The 17447-nt window shown below is 44.4% G+C and overlaps 1 long non-coding RNA gene across 1 annotated transcript in view; it reads right to left on the minus strand.

Moving 5' to 3' along the window:
- LOC141422673 (uncharacterized) overlaps nucleotides 1-14270 on the minus strand; it is a 32936-nt gene extending 18666 nt beyond the window's left edge. Inside the window, exons 1-2 of the long non-coding RNA XR_012447431.1 lie at nucleotides 14137-14270; nucleotides 1835-1906 (exon numbers count right to left, since the gene is read on the minus strand). This is a non-coding gene — a long non-coding RNA (uncharacterized lncRNA). The remainder of the gene's footprint in view (nucleotides 1-1834; nucleotides 1907-14136) is intronic.
- Nucleotides 14271-17447: the final 3177 nt, after the last annotated feature.

Genomic DNA, 17447 nt, shown 5'->3' on the forward strand with positions numbered 1-17447 from the left:
AAAATAACAAAAGCAAGAAGGGAGAATAGCTTAAGTGGTAGAACACCTGCCTGGCAAGCGTGAGACCCTGAGTTCAATCAAAAAAAAAAAATTTTTTTTTTCAAGAATGTGCTCTGCAGAGATTTAAATGGCTCATTCTCCTGAGCCTGTCACATGATATCTTGTTTCCCTCCAGTGCTGGAGATGACAAGTGTCAACTCCAGCCATCAGCAGTGTCTGTGCTGGGTGCTCTGGCACAGGACAGCACTCATTCTCTACTCTGTAGTAAGAGTCACCTGGACTTCATTGCCCAGGCGAGTGGCAGCCTCCATTTATCCCTTGGTAGTGTGTCAGGGAGCCTGGAGCTCACCTTCAGCAGACACTGGATAGCAGAAAGGACAGGGACCACTGTCTGTAGGCCTCTGTGGTAGAGAACTAGGATATGGTGATCTACCCCAGGTCCCACAGTTGTGTCACTCTGGAGAGCTGGGGCCTCTTTACCACTGAAAATGACTTTTCAGTGCCCCGTGGAACAAGTGCAGCAGCAGGTAACAATGCCCTTGGACAGTCACCCAGGTCAGCCATTCCAGGCCTGGCCTATATATTGCACCCAGCCACCCGGTAGCAGATACCACAGAGATTCAGAGAGCTCCACCTGCACGGGACCCTCCCTGTCTCCTTGCAAACCTCAATATCTAGCACCACCTAGTTGGTGACCATGAAGAGTCTCCTGACTTTCAAACATTCAAATGTAGTTTCCCAGACCTTCAAGGGAACCGTGTGCTCTTGGAGAAGCCTTCAGAGCATCTGAGAGTGTTATGGTAGGTGAAACAAGCCCAGGAGACTCTTCTAATGCCCATTATGAATTTAGCATAGACTAGAAAACCCACCAGGCACCAGGGAGGGCTGTCTAGGGGAGGCAGAAGGCAGCATTGAGCTCAGTCTTGGAGGATGATAAAATTTGGAAAGGAAGAGTGTTCACAGAGCAGAGGCATCTGAGCCAAGGTTAATGGGGCAGGACAGGCCAACAGACATGATTGAGGACAAGGTGTACAAAGACTGTGGCGAGAGACAACACGGAGAAACCAGTGGCTATCAGAGCAGGGTCCTGAGATGCCCCCAATGTTTGGGGAGCAAGTAGAGCACAGCAGCCATGATGTGACAGGCCTAGCAAAATCCAGCTCAGCCATTGGCTAGACTATATGACCTTAAGCAGGGCACCATCACCATCCCATCTATGACCCTTGCTTCCTCCTTTGCCAGTCTCTTTCTCTCTCTCTCTCTCTCTGTCTCCTCTCTCTCTCTCTCTCCTTTCTTCCATCACTTTCCAGCTTTTCTATTCTGCCATCTTTCAAACCTCTTTCCTTTTTATTTTTTTGCTTTTGGTTTCTAGTTTCTGGTTTTGGGCAGTACTGGACTTTGAACTCAGGACCTTGTGCTTGCCAGACAGACACTCTACCACTTGATCCACACCTCCAGCCCTTTTTGCCTTTTTGCTTTGGTTGTTTTTGAAAAAGAATCTCACTTTTTACCCAGGACAGCCTGGACTACAACCCTCCTATGTTAAGCTTCCCACCATTATTGGGATAACAGGTGTGAACCACTACACCCAGCTATTGGTTGATATTGGGTCTTGTGAACTTTTTTCCCTCCAGATCTCACTTCCCAAGAAGCTAGGATTACAAGTGTAAGGCGCCAGCACCCAGGTCCCCTTTCCTTTTTTAAAAGACAGTTTACAAGGAATAGTACCAGCGTAAATAAAATTTAAATCTGAGTATAAGAGAGGAAAATAAGGTGATCCAAGAGTGAAATCATCTGTTATGAAAATGCAGTCCCTGAAGACCCTTCCACCCACCTGAGATGAGGCAGCTCTGTGTTGCCAGCAGCAGCCGAGGGGACTCAACCAGGTGCATGAGTCAGACGGTTCCTGAGGAGAAAATAAAGGAAACGGTCACTTTCACAAAAGTGCAAGAAAACCTGGTTTCCTCCTACAGTTGATCCTAGACTTTTTTCTACCTATCCATCTATCTATCCACTCATCCATCTGTCCAGAGCTCCTGATTATCTATGACACTTTCTCTTTTCACAGAAGAATCACCTGTGCTTATATACTTTCCACCCAAAAACTCCAATAACTCTGAACAGAGCTGTGACCAGACAGAGGAATGCCAGCCAGACCCTCCACCCATGGGCAATGGCAGTAATATCATCTAAGACTCTGAACCCAAGCGCTGAGGACTGTGGGAAGGGAACCTATATTTGTGTAGAAGTCAGGGCTGAATGCAAGCATGCCCTTCTAAGTTACGAGGGGGAAATAAAAGGACTTTAAGATTATTCTGAACTCAACATGGTTTAGTTTCTGGGAATTGCAATGTTGACTTCCACAGGTTATGTTTCTAAATCCGTCTACTTCATTCAGCTGCATGTATGAAATAGTCGTCTGTTTTTCCCAGGACTTACATTACAACATGAACGTGTTCACCAAACATCCATCGGATGGATGTTTGAAAATGCACACTTCAACACAGCCGTGGTTTCCTCTGACTGCTAGATGCACAAGCAATTGGAAAAGTGCCGGGTTGCTGTGTATTGAAGTTAACAGAAGCTTGGAATTGTGTTGCTCATTTTAATAACTGATTGGCCTTACAGGTGCCTCTTGCTAAGTCCTAACACTCAGGTAGTCTAGAATACCTTCTAGTTTTAATAAGTAGAAGATTCTAGTGCTAAATGTAATACTAACACAAAATTTTAAAATTCATCATATCTGTTGAAAAGAGATCACTTTTTCCGGGATCTAAATTATAAACTTTATCCTGGATTTTGATTCTTTCATGTAGCTCTCAAACTACCAAGTTTTCTAAGCAATATTCTGATATTAATTACCAATATTATTAATGAAGACATTAATTGGGGATTGACCTTGAGTGTGCACTGCAGGTGGTGGCAGGTGCCTGGAGTAAGTCACAAAATGCAGCCAGTGGGTCCCCTTGTCAACAGCACCAATGTGACCCCCAAAAGGCTTACCAGGGACTCATGTCATGACCCACCTCTGAGCAAACTCCTTAAATAAAGGAGTGCTTATTCCACTGTCACTTTGAACGTAACCTAACGGCACTGTTTATAATTATTTTGGTGTATGTTCAAACGGGGGGGTGGCCTCTGCTTCCCAGCCAACCTCACATCTGTGTGCTGTGTCCCCACTCTAAGTCCCACTACTTTTGCTGTGATACTTTTTACTTTCAGTGAGGCTGGAAAGTTCTCATTTTGCCTCTTACTACTCAGATATGGTGGCTGGTTTGGGTTGTACCATCTCCTATCTCCCTTTCCCATTCCCCTTGGCCCACAGAAATACAGACATCACTCCCCCACCCCCACCTTCCCCCTTCCAAAAAAGGAAGCATGAAACTAGACACAGAGGCACAGATCAGGCAGGCCTGTCCCTGAACTGGGTGGAAGGTTCCAAGCCTGGGAAAGACCAGGTTGAGCAGAGTCCTGGGGGCCCAGAGGAAAGGATTTCAAGGACGTCAAGTGTATAAAAGCACTGGCAGCAGAAGAGAGACAGTGACACTGAGCTGCGAAGTGAGATGGCTGGAGAAGTCTGAATTAAAGAAATTCGCATGTGTTCTTGTTTGTTTGTTTTTGGAGAGGAGCTACTGGGGAAATACTGCTGACAGAAAGATGCAGGGAAAGAAAGTGAGGATACAGAGGTCTTTGAGAGGCCGAGGTCCTTAGAACAAAGGGAGACAGAGACCCAGAGCAGGAGTGGGTGTGTTTGCTGGCAGGACGACCTCAGGGCCAGTGGAAGGGGAGAGATGAAGAGACTCAGAGATCTATGGGCGATGGGCGAAGCCAGAGGGGGTCCCCAAATCAGGAGGCCTCACATCAGCCAGCTTCAGGGTCAGTCGGGGCCTGCCGGTCACAGGTGCATTTGCTCTGAGGCAGGGATTTCATTATGCTTTGAAGAAAAAATAAGTGATTCTTGACCTTGCCATATCTACTATCCCACTCTTGCTGGTTCCACAGGAACCCTCCCCAGGGCCTCATCTGCTTTTCAGATAGATTTCAAAAGCAGCTTGCCATGGCAGTGCAAGACTGCAGAAGTTAGAACTGAGCTAGCCTTTACACACCACCATGACCCACTCGTTTTATGGGATAGGAAACTAGAAAAGCAAGCCAAAACTAGCTAAAAGGGATGGATATAAATTAAAAGGGATGGATATAAATTTCTGCACTGGAGAATCCTGTACCAAGGGGAACCTTGACAACTAGTATTGTCTGTGTGTAGCTGTCACTGTCAGGCAGGTCAGTAAGGGATGACATCAGAGACCACTGTCTCCCCTGTGTCTTATGAAACTCCCCCAATGAATCATCCAGAAAGGGAATGTGTCCAGTAGCTCTCAGTGGACACCATGAGATCAGCCATGCTTCTGTCTGCGGGAATTTCTGCCATCACCCACACCAATGGCTTCAGTTGGAAAACTGGCCCAAGACTGCAACTCGATCTACTCAGTCTGTTCTGTTTTGTCTTGGCAGCCTGAGTAGACTGATACAAACTTGTCAGAGTTGAAACTCTACACTTCTAATAAATGCTAAATCTGCTTCAGGATAAAACTAAATTGGAAAAATTCTTGATAAGAGTACTCAAAATTTCTGAATTATTCACTATTTGGAAAGATCAAAATGTACCTAGTTGTCCCCTTTTCCCCCTGCCTCTTTTTTGGCAGTCATGGGGTTTGAACTCAGGGCCTTGCATTTGCTAGGCAAGTGTCCTACTGCTTGAGCCACACCTGCAGCCACCCCTTACACTTAATAAGATTTAAGTACATAGTAGATAAAAAAAAAAAAAGAGTAGGCCTCTGGGGATGGTTAGGTTAGCCACTCCAGGCCTAATTCGAGGAGCATAATGACCATACTTATGAAGCATTTAATTCTCTTTGATCTACCTCCTCTTTCCCTGGCTTTTGGGGGCAGGTGGTTCAGTGGAATATTCAAACTGAGGGGATTTTCTTTCTTAGAAGGTAAAGAAGTTAAGGAAAGGGGAGATGAAACATCTGGTTTGGGGGAAATCATTTTTTAGAGAAAGAAAAGTCTAAGCCAGGTGTGGTGGGAGACAGAGGCAGGAAGATTGCAAGTTTAAGTCCATCCTGGGATACATAGCAAGTCCCTGACTCCCAAAAATAAACAAATGAAGAAGAAAAATCTAAATAGGATTTTAATGCAATTTTGTCAAAGATTCTGAATTATACAAGAATTCCCCAATAACATCTTTCTTTTGTGCTAAAAAAAAAGAAAGAAAATCAAAACTGGCCCCACAGGCCACCAACCCAAAGTGCCTGGAAGAGGTCACTGTGACATGCCCCAGCGCAAAAGAACTCCTGCTGGGCCATGGTGCCCTGTGCACTTGAATTTACTAGGATTTCTTCAGCTCAGCACCATAAGCTCACTCACTCTTTTCATCATTTTCATCTCAATGTCATTTTTAAACCCCTGCTGCAGATAGAACAGGACTCTGCCCAGTAAATACTCAGAAGCCATGTTCCTGCTTCAGTGTAAAATAAGACCAACCATTGCTGTATTGCCAACCTACCCAGATTACCAGGAAGCTCGATGTCTGGAGGAAGAAGTAACTGCTGAGGTCTTTACAAACATGGAAGTTCTCCAAAAGGTATATTTGGCTCCTTCTAGTGTCTGTTTGGCACCTCAATTAACTGGAATAAATTGGACTGGATTTCTGGTTAACTGAATTTGTTTCTACCTCTGTAAAGGACTTGCTAAAATGTTTTTCCAGGTCCAGTCCTTGGTAACATCATCAAGGGACCCTCTGTCAGCACCGGTGGCTAAAAGAGAAGGACACTTCATAGATGACAGTCAGACTTGAGTGGTTGGCTCCAGTCACTAAAGGGATATTGGCCCCTTTTCTGTGTTTGATTTCTAATCAATTTTGCTTCTGATATGAGAGCCATGAAGATGGGAACCACCTCTTCCATGTTCGCACCATCATCCATAGTGCCCCATGCAGTGTCTTACGTTCAGTGGGCATTCGATACATAACTTGCTACATGAGAAAGCCCAATATTCGCTTGGTTTTACCTTTTTCTTCCAAAAGGGAGAACAGTTAACAAAATGGATATTATAATTTGTTGAAATAATTTAGAGTTTGCCATCTCCACAAGAATAATTATTTTCAAATAGTCAGAGAATGACCACTGCTCCTTCTACTAAAATCAGAGCACAAAGTGAATTAGGAACAGTCCTAAAATAATAAACCCAGATATGTGGCAGCAAGATGGCAAAGACCAGACGTTCTTGGCTTGACCCCAGGTGCTGTCGGAAAGACTGGGCAGAAGGATGGGCATCAAAGCTGCCCAGACACAAGAGGGGTCAGGTTCATGGTGAAGTCCAGAAGAGCCCAGGGCAGAGAAAGCTTTTCAGCAAGCAATTCCAGAAGCCAAAGAAAATAACCTCATTTGCTAATATCAGATAGTCAAAGTTATAATAAATTATTGCTACTTTGAGTCAACTAGGCACAAATAATAAGAGATTTGCCCTAAGTACACATTCAGGGAGTCCTGCCTTAGCTTCTCACTTTCCCGCTTCCTTTCACTAATAGAGGTTCCATGTAAAATGTAATATCATTTTGCTTTCAGAAGGATCTGACTCACTGGGCACTTGAGCAATGATAAGGCGTTGGAGGAGTCTTTGGCACACTCCCCAAAAGAGCAAATGGATAGAGCTGAGATCCTTGTGACCGCAATCCAGCAGACAGTCAGCCACTTCTGGATGCTAGGGTTTCTCAAAGCCAGGCTGGCTTGAGGGTGATCCCAAGAAATGCATTTCAAAGTTCTTTGACCTCAATTTGGAAACCACTCATTTCCAAAACAAAGGAGCCCACACATGGGGTATAAGATTACAGGATTTAGAAATCTGACCACCATTTCAGTGCCATAAGACTTTCTAGATCTGCAGTTTCCCTTGTGTCTACATGGGTGTATTGCTCTGACTTGTGGAGCAGTGCACACTTTGTGAAAACCCCTTTATCCTCCTAGGAGTCTCTAAGCCTCTAGGCTCAGAGATTTGAAATGATTTAATCATGTAGAAAGTGACCAGAGTGAAGATTGAAATGTGGGTCTTTAGGCTTCACTACAAGGTGAAAGGTATTTAAATTTAATTCACCTGATGGTCATGTTGAATTTCCCCCTGTACCACAATACAAGTTTCATTGAAGATGGAGATTTTTGTCTGTTTACTGATGTGTTTCTGGTCCTTGGGACACAACAAGGTGTTCAAGTTTCTGAGGAAGGGAAAAAAGGAAGGAAGGAAGTATTTAGGCCATGCAGGTGGAAGAGACAGTGTCTGTCTATCCTAGAGCAGATCTGAGACAAGTGGTGGAGCATCTGCAATGACTGGATGTTTCAGCTCTGGGTCTGGACCCAAGACAGAGGCCTGGTACCTCAGAAGGGAGAGTACTACTGTCCCACCCCGTTTATAACTACCCTACTGGGGTAAGATTAACAATCGCCACCCACACCTCGCCATTCTCATGTCATCCATTTTGCTCAACCTAAAATTGAGAATTCCCAGTATCTGAAGAAATCCAGTAGTATTCATTATTTCATCAGGAAATTTTATAGAACTCCACAGCAAATGCTAGCTGATCATCTTTTTGCTACACTGCATTTGTGAATTCCATCATGTCATTTTAGCAACTGCATTAGGACCAGGTTATGCGCCTCTGGTGTAACCAGACTGGGTTTTTACACTTTTGAAATGAAACTGGACTATATTAAGATAACCTCTAGGTGCATTGATGGCTTGTGCTTTTCAGCAATTTGGATTGGTGCTTTCAACTTAGAAAGACAGAATTTTTTTTAGTACATTTGCATCTCCTCACTGTATTTATAATCAATAATGACCCACTTGTAATGGTGTTAAGACAGATAATGTTGCATGCCCAATGGCTAAGGAAAAATATTTCATAATTTAGGATATCCCTTATATGTGAAATGCATGATGGACAAACATATATAGTGATTACCAAAAGTGTAATATCACTTTGGAACATGCCTAGGACTTGACATCCTTAAGGAGATGACATTCCTACTTGGATGAATTATATCTACACTGTCACCAGAGAGTTTTAATTAATTTATTTCTTTAATAATCATGCTTTCATGGAAAACTTTATATCAGAACCTCTTAAGGTGATAAACATCTAGCTACCACTCCTGTCTGTGCTGTTTCTTAAATGCTTCTAGGATCAATCTCCCCCACCCAGGCTCTCCTCTACCAGTGTGATGGAGTCCTCTCTCTGCTCCCCTGGATTCGATTCTAGCACAGCTCTCCCTTTGTCTACTTGGCCTGATCCTCCCATCCAGTATCCATGAGACAACTATGTTGAGTTCCTGCATGTGAATTGAATTATATTGCTCTCGCCGTTGGCTGTCGGCTGCTTCCGTTTCTCAGGAAGGAGCACAATGGCCCAGAATGTGGGGATGTAATGAAATTTGCAACCCAGCTGGAATCCTATGGGTCTTCAAAAATACCTCTGATGGCTGTTCACTTACAGAAATGATCACTTTGCTGGTCTGTGGTTGGATATGCTGGCTCCACCTACAATGGCACCATATTTTATATCAAGGGTTTGCAGATTTTCTGGTAACAAGACATGACCAGCTAGTAATGTGTTAAGTTTTGTAAGTTCTACACGATTCATGACCTTCCAAAAAGCAGTCTGTGGGCAAAAATTGATCCTCAAGTCCTAGGTTGTCAACCCCTCTCCTAGATGTACCCTGTTCTAGACTAAAAATCTGGTTTGGCAGTAAGAAAGAATACACACTTGGGTTTTCTTCTCTGTCTTAGAGTTACCTTAAAAGTCAATCTTGCTTTTCAGTCTTTAGGAGACTGGACTTTGACAGAGGTTTGATAAAAAAAGAAGAGGCACTTCACTGAAACACGTTTTGAAGTATATTGTGTACATGGGGAAAGAGACAGAGAGAGACAGAGTCTCTGTGATCCAAGTCATTAAGTCAATGAAAATGTCTGAACAGAAGTTTTCATTTTCAGCTGGTTTCCATGGGAACACATATGAAAACAAAATGTATATCCCAAGCAAACACCAGGTTTCCTGGCTGGTGGAACGTTTGATGACTAGGCTGTGATGGATGCTTGATGTCTACCGGTGCCTGCTGGGCTGTCTCTCCGCTTCCTCTTGCTTCTCTCTCTAGGTCCTTCTCCTCTTTCCTCTCTCTTGAGTGTTCAGTGTGCCACATGAGCCTCTGGCTGAGCCTCTCCCCTTCTGTGGCCTCTGCACTGAGGGCCCCTGGGAGGAGGGTCAGGCAGCTGCTTCCCGTCTCCCCACACTGTTTAGCTGAAGCTCAACGGCCCAGATTTCCTGCCTAGAAGTCATTACTCATCTGGAACCCACTCAGGCCCACGCTGGACCATCCACTCAGCCTATCTCCTTTTTTAGAAGAATGGCTTCCTTTCCTCCGCATTTCACCTTGGGCTGCCATCTGCTAGGCTGATAACTTTCTCAGTTTTAATCTCCAGAAAGTGGCCAAAAGAGGGTTTCACTTTGATCAGGCATTTAAGTTAACCATGGCACATTCACAGCTGGGTGAGACAGAAGAGGCTGTTATAATAAAGTAGTGAGAATGGCAAAGTACGTATAAGTTGTAGTGAAAACACAGGATAGTTGATATTTTAAATAAACTTCCAGAAGTAGAGGGTGTTAACACATAGTCATTGCTATGCGCCAACTTATAGTGATGTTAATCTACTTGATTCTCACAGCAACCCTACAAAGCAGATGTTATTAAATTTATTTTACAGATGAGGAAACTGAGGCACAGAAAAAGCAGGTAATTTATCCAAACGGCTAGTGTGTGACAGTCCTATTGGAAGAATCCCACCTGGTCCTGGAGTCTCCACTATTTGCCACCCTTTGACTGCCTCTTAAGTTTCTTCACTGAAAAATTATCCAATTTCACAGATCGGGGAAACTGGGGCACAAAGCAGTTAAGTAAATGAAGCAGGGATAGTTATTTTTAGATTCTTCCAAAGAGTCTCTTTTTTTTTCTTTTCAGCACATTTCAGTGCAGGGTTTGCAGTAATCACGCAAGAAGTTTTCTACTTCCTCTATGTGGAATGAAAATAAAAATAAACTTCTGAGGAGTTGGAGGGAAAACCACCTCAAACTCATACCAGTTTTTCTGCTGTCCTCCTCCAACCTGCTTCAGATGTATGGGGCAGGGCTTCTCCACACACCAAGCAAGTTAGCAATTGATTCTACAGCTGACGGCAGCTGGTTTTCCCTTAATCCAAGCCAGTTCTGACACTGTCTACCTGGAGATGGTCTTGGGCCTCAAAGGCTGAGGCTCAGGCCCCAGCACTGCCCCTGCCTTCAGATGTCAGTCACAAGCCCCACTATGTGGCTTGTGCTTCCGACCTGCCAGCTATAACGCAGAGTTCCCATAACCCCCTTCAAAAAATTTGCCAGAATGGCCCACAGAATTCAGGGAAGCACATTTATCAGTTTACCATAAAGGATATTGCAAATCATATAGTCGAAGAGATGAACAGAGTAAGGGAAGGGGGAAGGGCAGGGAGCTTCCAGGCCCTCTCCTGGCACACTGAGACCCCATCCTTTGGTTTTTATGGAGCATTCATTGTGTGGGTCTGATCTGATCCTCGTAGAATAGCTGGCTTGTCTGTTCAGTGCTGCAGCTCTCCTTCCTCCGGGGTATGTGGCAGGACTCTGTGAATTCTGTGTCTTATCATCTACTGTCATAGAAAGTAGGTCAGAGAATTGCTTTACAGCCAGTGCCAAGACAGAAGAGAAATCCTCATTTATGACCTGGTTTAGAGAGGGAGTTATGAGCCAGGAACTGTGGATGAAAACCAAAATATGTCTCTCATAATATCACAAAACTAATTCCATTTTATCTGCTCTTCATAGAAGTGTGGAATGTGCATAGATTTCTCTTATCTGACTGACATCATAAGAGAAATAAATGTCAAAATTTTTTACCAAAAAATTGATGCAGTCATCAGATGGTTTTCCTATGTTCATAATGCCATGACTACAAAAGAATTAAAAATTAAAATGTGAATTAAGGTAAAAGCACTGAGTATCATTCTAGATCTCAAATCATATTATTGGGAAATAATTAATGCAGGAACCCTAAGTGACCTTGTTTTGTTTCTTAGGCACCAGACTCTAAACCAGGTTCTGGGAAAAGAGGTGCCTTAACAATCTCTCTCCCCACAACGGGCAGCGGCACACAGGAAGATGGGAATGACATTCTTGTCAAATATCACATATTGTAGAAATATAGATTCTTGGCTGACCTCATCCCCTCATTTTCCACATGGTAGATCGTGGGGCAGGTGGGGTGGGAGACTTCAGTAACCGACAGCTCCAACATCCAGGAACTTAATACAACAAAATGGATGTGTTGCTCACATCACCCATCCTGGACAGGGTTGTGGGGTCTCTGCTCCTCACAGTAACTCAAGAACTCAGGCTGCTTTGTAGCAACACCATCAAAACCTCATGCTCTTTACAGAGAGACTGAAGAAGGAGCAAGACTTCTCCTTACCTCCATGGGAGAGAACACCCCTTCTCCCTGGCCAGAATTCATTGTCTGGACCCATCCACCAGCAAGGGGGATGCGAACGTATGTGGGAGCTTTAACTCACACTGTAGGTTCACAGAAAGGAGAGTGAGATTTGGAGAAAGGAAAATGCCAAGCCTACCTCCTAACCTCATCACCTGCCCACTCCCTAGAGGTGGGGTAAGAGCTAAGAGAGTCTTTAGGGGCAGCCATTTAAGAGACAGCTATCCAGTGAGGACAACTGGTTAGAACCATTGATTCACAAAATACATTGCTCATTAGGAGCATGCGAAAGTCCATGCACTTGGGTGTGCATTCTATAAGCATTTGCTTCTGAATCCTTGCAGCAACCATACAAAGCCGGGTCATTTGCCCAGGGACGCACGGATCACAAGTGGTAAACCTGCTACCACAGCATGAGTTCATTAGATTCCAATGACTGGGCCATCAGTCCACACGCAAAGGCTGTTGACAGCTGCTGTCATACATGGCAAAGAAAGTGAAAAATAGAACGATTTTTATATTATTGCATCAGTCCCCCCTCTTCTCTCCCAGGTGCCTCACAACTGGTTGCATCTACCCGATTCTTTCCTTCTCCAGCCTCTTTTATTTTAAAAATATCTTTTTCTTTGGTTTTGTTTCTTCCACATAATTGTTGCTACATTTTCTGTGTCCTGGGTGAGTGCACACACCATATGCATGTGTATGTATTTCATGTATCACGGTGAGGCAAAAGCATGCAGAGTAATGCAGAAAAATGTAGATAGATAGATAGATGGATAGATAGATTGATTAATTAATTAAATAATATAGAAAGACCCAGGTAGTATTTAATCTGTGAATCTAGTCTTGGAATTTCATAAGCTAACTCCATAATTGCCTTCAGAAATTCCTCTATAGCCTAGTAGAGCCTATTATCTATAGCAAAATATTGATGCTGACATGTGGAATCAGTTAAATGGGTTGAGATATATACCAAGATAGCTCCCTCCTGGGAAGGAAAGCTGACAACCATTACCAGACCACATGCCTACTGAGGCTGGTGCATTAGATTATTGGGTAGTAGGTGTCACAGTCTAAAAACGCTTTGACTCCCTCTTGCTGTCCCTTTAGTGAGGAGCTGAGGGAAAATGCATGCTCTGCTCCAGGGTTGCTGCCTGGATGCTGAAAGCGAACAGTAAGTTATTAGTCTTGACCACAACAGTAATAATGACTGCAGGCTTGTTCTTTCTCCCTGTGCCCAGCAATGTAATACTGCTAAGTTTCAGATGACCAGAGACCCTCACCATACCTAAAGCAGAAGCTGAAATAGCATCTTAGAAAATAAGATCCTCAGATGGGGAGAGGTATTCTGGGGAGGCTCCTTTGGGCCCTAACCAAACATAAGCCTATCTTAGAGGTTGGGATGTACCATTGTCCTTCCTCACCACGCCCTCTTCCTTCTACACATGGTCAAGGCTGGCTCAGGTTCTGGTCAAATGACTTCTTTTCAGAGGAGTCTCTCCTCGGCACCATTTAGAACACACATCATTCAATTCTCCCACCTTGATGATTTTTCTGCTTGGCACTGATCTCCACTTAGTATTTGATATCTTTATTTGCTGATTTCTGTTCAGGATAGGTTGAACTTATACAGTGACAGGTAGACTATATAGATAAGTCTCAACACAACATAGGTTTTGTTTCTTGCTCACATCACAGTCAGGCGGGTATTCAAGAGGGCAGTTTGGTTCTCCTCCACATGGTTATGGAGGGGTCCATATCTCTCCTTCCATCTGAGGCTCCAGCATCCCTTGGATCCAGTACACAGAAGATAATATACCTTGGAAAGATGTGCCTGGAAGTTTTCACTGTCCTGGTTCAGGCCTGGAATTGGGATACCTCACTTTGCTCACTTGATTGGAAAGACGTCAACTATAACTTCAAGGGGTGCTGAGAAATAGTACTTGGGTGTGTGTCCAAAACAGATGAGATTGGATTTCTCCAACAGCCTGCGATCTCTATCCAGCATCCATTCACTAAAATGTAAGCTACTTGAAAACAGCTTTTTGGTTCATGGTTATTCATGATGCCTAGAACAGTGCCTGACATACGGTACACATTCAATAAATCCATGTTAAATAAGAGAACTGAACCTAAGCAAAGTTGACTTGAATGCAGCCTGAGAGAGCTAGGATGACAGTCCAGGGCATACTAGAGAGCAAATTCACCAAGACTCACACCTCTGTTTTCACCACACATACCTCCTATGGATTATCAAATTTAGAACTATGGAGATTAAAAATCCCAAACGCTGCCCAAGCATGGGCAATTTTCTTTAGTAAGCCCAGTGAATAAAAATCATGATATTCCAACATTTCTGGCACTCACAATTCATAATGTATTCCTCAGTATTTTAGGTAATTAGGTCACCAGAAAATTCCCAAGCTTAGCTTAAAAGAGTCGGGATTTTTCCATCAATTTCCAGGATTCACCCCCATCTTTCCCAGTCTTCCACACAAACCTGGAATGAATCAGACTGGTGAGTAACCCACATACGCACCCACATCACAGGGAAATCTTTCTTTTTTCCTCCCTTAAGCCTGGCCCAGGCACTAGAGCAAGCAAAAGGTTTCAATCAGGCAGAAACTGTGGCCGCCGGACAGGCTTACCAAGGAGTTCAATCCACATCCAGGGCAACATGTCAACAAAGAGACATGTGTTACTTTTCCTGTGTCAAAGGTCTAGAGAAAACAAAACGTGCCCTAGACCTTTGACCGACATATGGTGTTTCACAACCTCAATCTTGTTTTGTCCCCACCATGTGAAACTGTGACGGACACTTACTGCCTGCTCTGTGAACTGTAAGAAATTACATCTGACCATATCAAGATGGTGTCTAGGGAGAAAAGGTTTTAACCAGAGACCCTATTCTTGAACAGCAGCAGCAGCTCTGTAATATTACCTCCAGGTGCAGTGACTGGGTGAGGGTGTGTGCACGAGTGCGTGTGTGTGTGCGTGTGTGTATATCCGGTAGCCAAACAGTGGACTCTTGACCAGACTAAACAAGTTTCCTGGCACTACTTATCTAGAAATTGCCCTTCCTTGTCATCCATGCAGTCAGCAACAGGGTACTTGACCCAGACTAGAAGCTGGGCCAAGGGTCTTTCCCCAAAAATCCAGATGAGGGGTCAGTTAGCTGTGGCCCTGAAGCCATGGTGGTGATATTTCTTATGCCAGGAAAGCAAGAGATGGCTTCAGCTGACCCGCAGATGGAAGGCGAGAATACTGATCTCTGCAACAGTTTTGTGTGGCAGGTAATGATGTTAGGGAAAACACACACATAAAACTGTCTTTGATAATAATGACGATGACAATCTGTGGAGCATTTATAATATGACGAATGGAGTACTGGACACTTTATTTATAAGAATTCTGGGGAGTAAATATTAATGTGTCTGTTATACAAATGAAAAGAATTGGCTCAGAGAAGTCAAACTAACCCAAATGTATTCATCTTTTATTGTTGTTTAACAAAGACAGTAAGCTTAGTGGCTCAAACCAGCACATTCATTATTTTACGGTTTTGCAAGTTAGAAGTCTGAACTTGGTCTCGGTGGATGAAATCAAGGTGTTGGTGGAAACTGTGTTCCTCTGGAGCTCTAGAAGACAGTCTGCTTCCCTGCCTTTTCCTTCCTCACAGGCTGCCTCGCACCATGGCTCATGGTCCCTGCTACCACTCCAAAGCCAGAGGTACAGCATCTCTCTGACTGGCTTCCAGCATCACATCTCTCCAACGCTGATCTTCTACCGCCTCTTCCACGTTTAAGGACCCTGTGTTTACATTGGGCCCACTAGATAATCTGAGATATTCTCTGTGGCTGCTGCTTAGCACATTGAATTCCACTTCCATCCTTCTGCTCTGCAATGTAACATCCTGGCAGGTTCCAAGGATTAGGAGAGGGCCATGATGCTATCGCAAGGCTAGAGAGTGGCAGTGTGTATTCAAGCTCAAGTCTAACCACAGAAGTCTCCTTGGCCCTCACATCCCCTAACTCTGTGTGATTGTCGTGCTGCCCTTTTGCCCCGTGAACAACTTCTGGAGGCATTTGCAGCAGTGCTGCTACCCTGGCCTCCTGTCCTTCAAAGCTCAGTGTGACTTTCATCTCTGCCCTGGAGCATTTCCTGGGTAAACTCTCCTCATGAATATCAAAGTCCTTGGTGCAACCCATCTGCAGCCTTCCCTGCTGCATGTTTACACAGTCCGGACCAGGATGCATCTGGGATGGAGCACCAAGCCAGCTCTGCACAGCCCACCCCATTTTCTACCATCTCCCCATCTGGTTTTAAACCTTAGAGCTAGAGAGAATGAGAAGATTCGTTGTTCTACTGGAAAGCTACGTGCATATATGAAGGAAATGATCCATGGCCTCTTTCCCACACATCTTCTCTTTGTCACATGGAAGAACTCTGGCTCCTTCAACCACCCTCACAGGCCAGGGTCGGGCAGCTCTCCCCAACCTGGGCAGTCTGTCCTGCAGTGTACCCAGGGCAGCTTACAGGGTGACAGTTCCCTAGGGATGCTCTAATCAGTCCTCCTCCTGTGGATTTAAACTCATATGAGATCAAACTAACTTTTTGATGGGTGTATCAATGTGTAGGTTAAATCTGACTTAACTGATGTAACATTGACTAACTCATTAAGATAATTGTGTTACTACTATTTTATCCTGTATTGGGGAGCAGTTTGTTTTGGGAGGAGGCCCAAGTAAAATGGTTTACACTTATGCTTATTAAATTGCATTTTGATAGAGTCAGCCCCCTTCAAGCCAGGTCTCTTCACTCTTCCTTCGAGTTTCATGTCATACATAAATGTGAAAATAATGACTTCTGATTCTGTCCATGGCAGTAATGCTGAACAGTCTAGAATCCAAGACAGAGTTGGACAACCCAGGACCAAACCCCGCGGACTCCTGAGTCACTGATTCCTCTAAACCCCATTAGCCAGTTAGTAATGCACCTAACTGTCCCTCCTCCACCCACATTTCTCCACGTGGCCACAACAGAGCATAAAGAACTTGTCAAATGTCCTGATGCAGAGCAGATGGTGCACCATGCAACCACATTCCCAGGGCTGCTCCTGCCAAAGGAGGAAATGAACTCTGTGGGCAGAGGCAGCTAGCCCAGAGTGCTTACTTTCCCCATATCTTCTACCAAGTGCAGCCCAGAGACAGGAATGATTTCAAACCAGTCCCCTCACATGAAACTACACTTATCTTAGCACTATGGAAAGATACAGAATCAGAAAAGCAGAGTCCCATTGCCAGGTCTGCCTTATATGGCTTTGGGCATATCCCAGAGCTGGCTCTGTTTCCTGTCAATAAAATGAACACAGTATCAGTTCTACTTGTCTCTGATTTATGGTGAGTATCAAGGTAGCTGAGCTTAAGGGCTGGTGCTGTGGGAACCCCCGGCACATCCTGTAATGCAGTGTCTAAGAGGCACTTGTGGCGTGATCCAAGCACCCCTTCCACGGCCCACCTCCAACTCCGCCATGCCACGCCGTGTGTATGCAAACCTCAGGGAAGATCCAGGTGCAGTGCACCTAGTACACGTGGACCATTCTGAGGCTTGGAACAATGCGAATGGCTGAAACATCCACACTGTTTTAGTGAACAATCCACAGTCCAATTTGGCTATGTGAAAGTACTGAAGCCATGGCTCTAGAATCTTTGGGATGGTTCTTCACAGAGGAGTTAGGGACATTGAAAGGACGCCTTTGATCAGTCCCCTCATGCTAAGCGTCATTCCAGGTCTCACAAAGACCAGTCAGGACAGCTCATACAGGAGCAGTCACACCTACTAGTCGGTGCC

This window comes from Castor canadensis, chromosome 4, assembly GCF_047511655.1.
Source record: "Castor canadensis chromosome 4, mCasCan1.hap1v2, whole genome shotgun sequence".
NCBI lineage: Eukaryota > Metazoa > Chordata > Mammalia > Rodentia > Castoridae > Castor > Castor canadensis.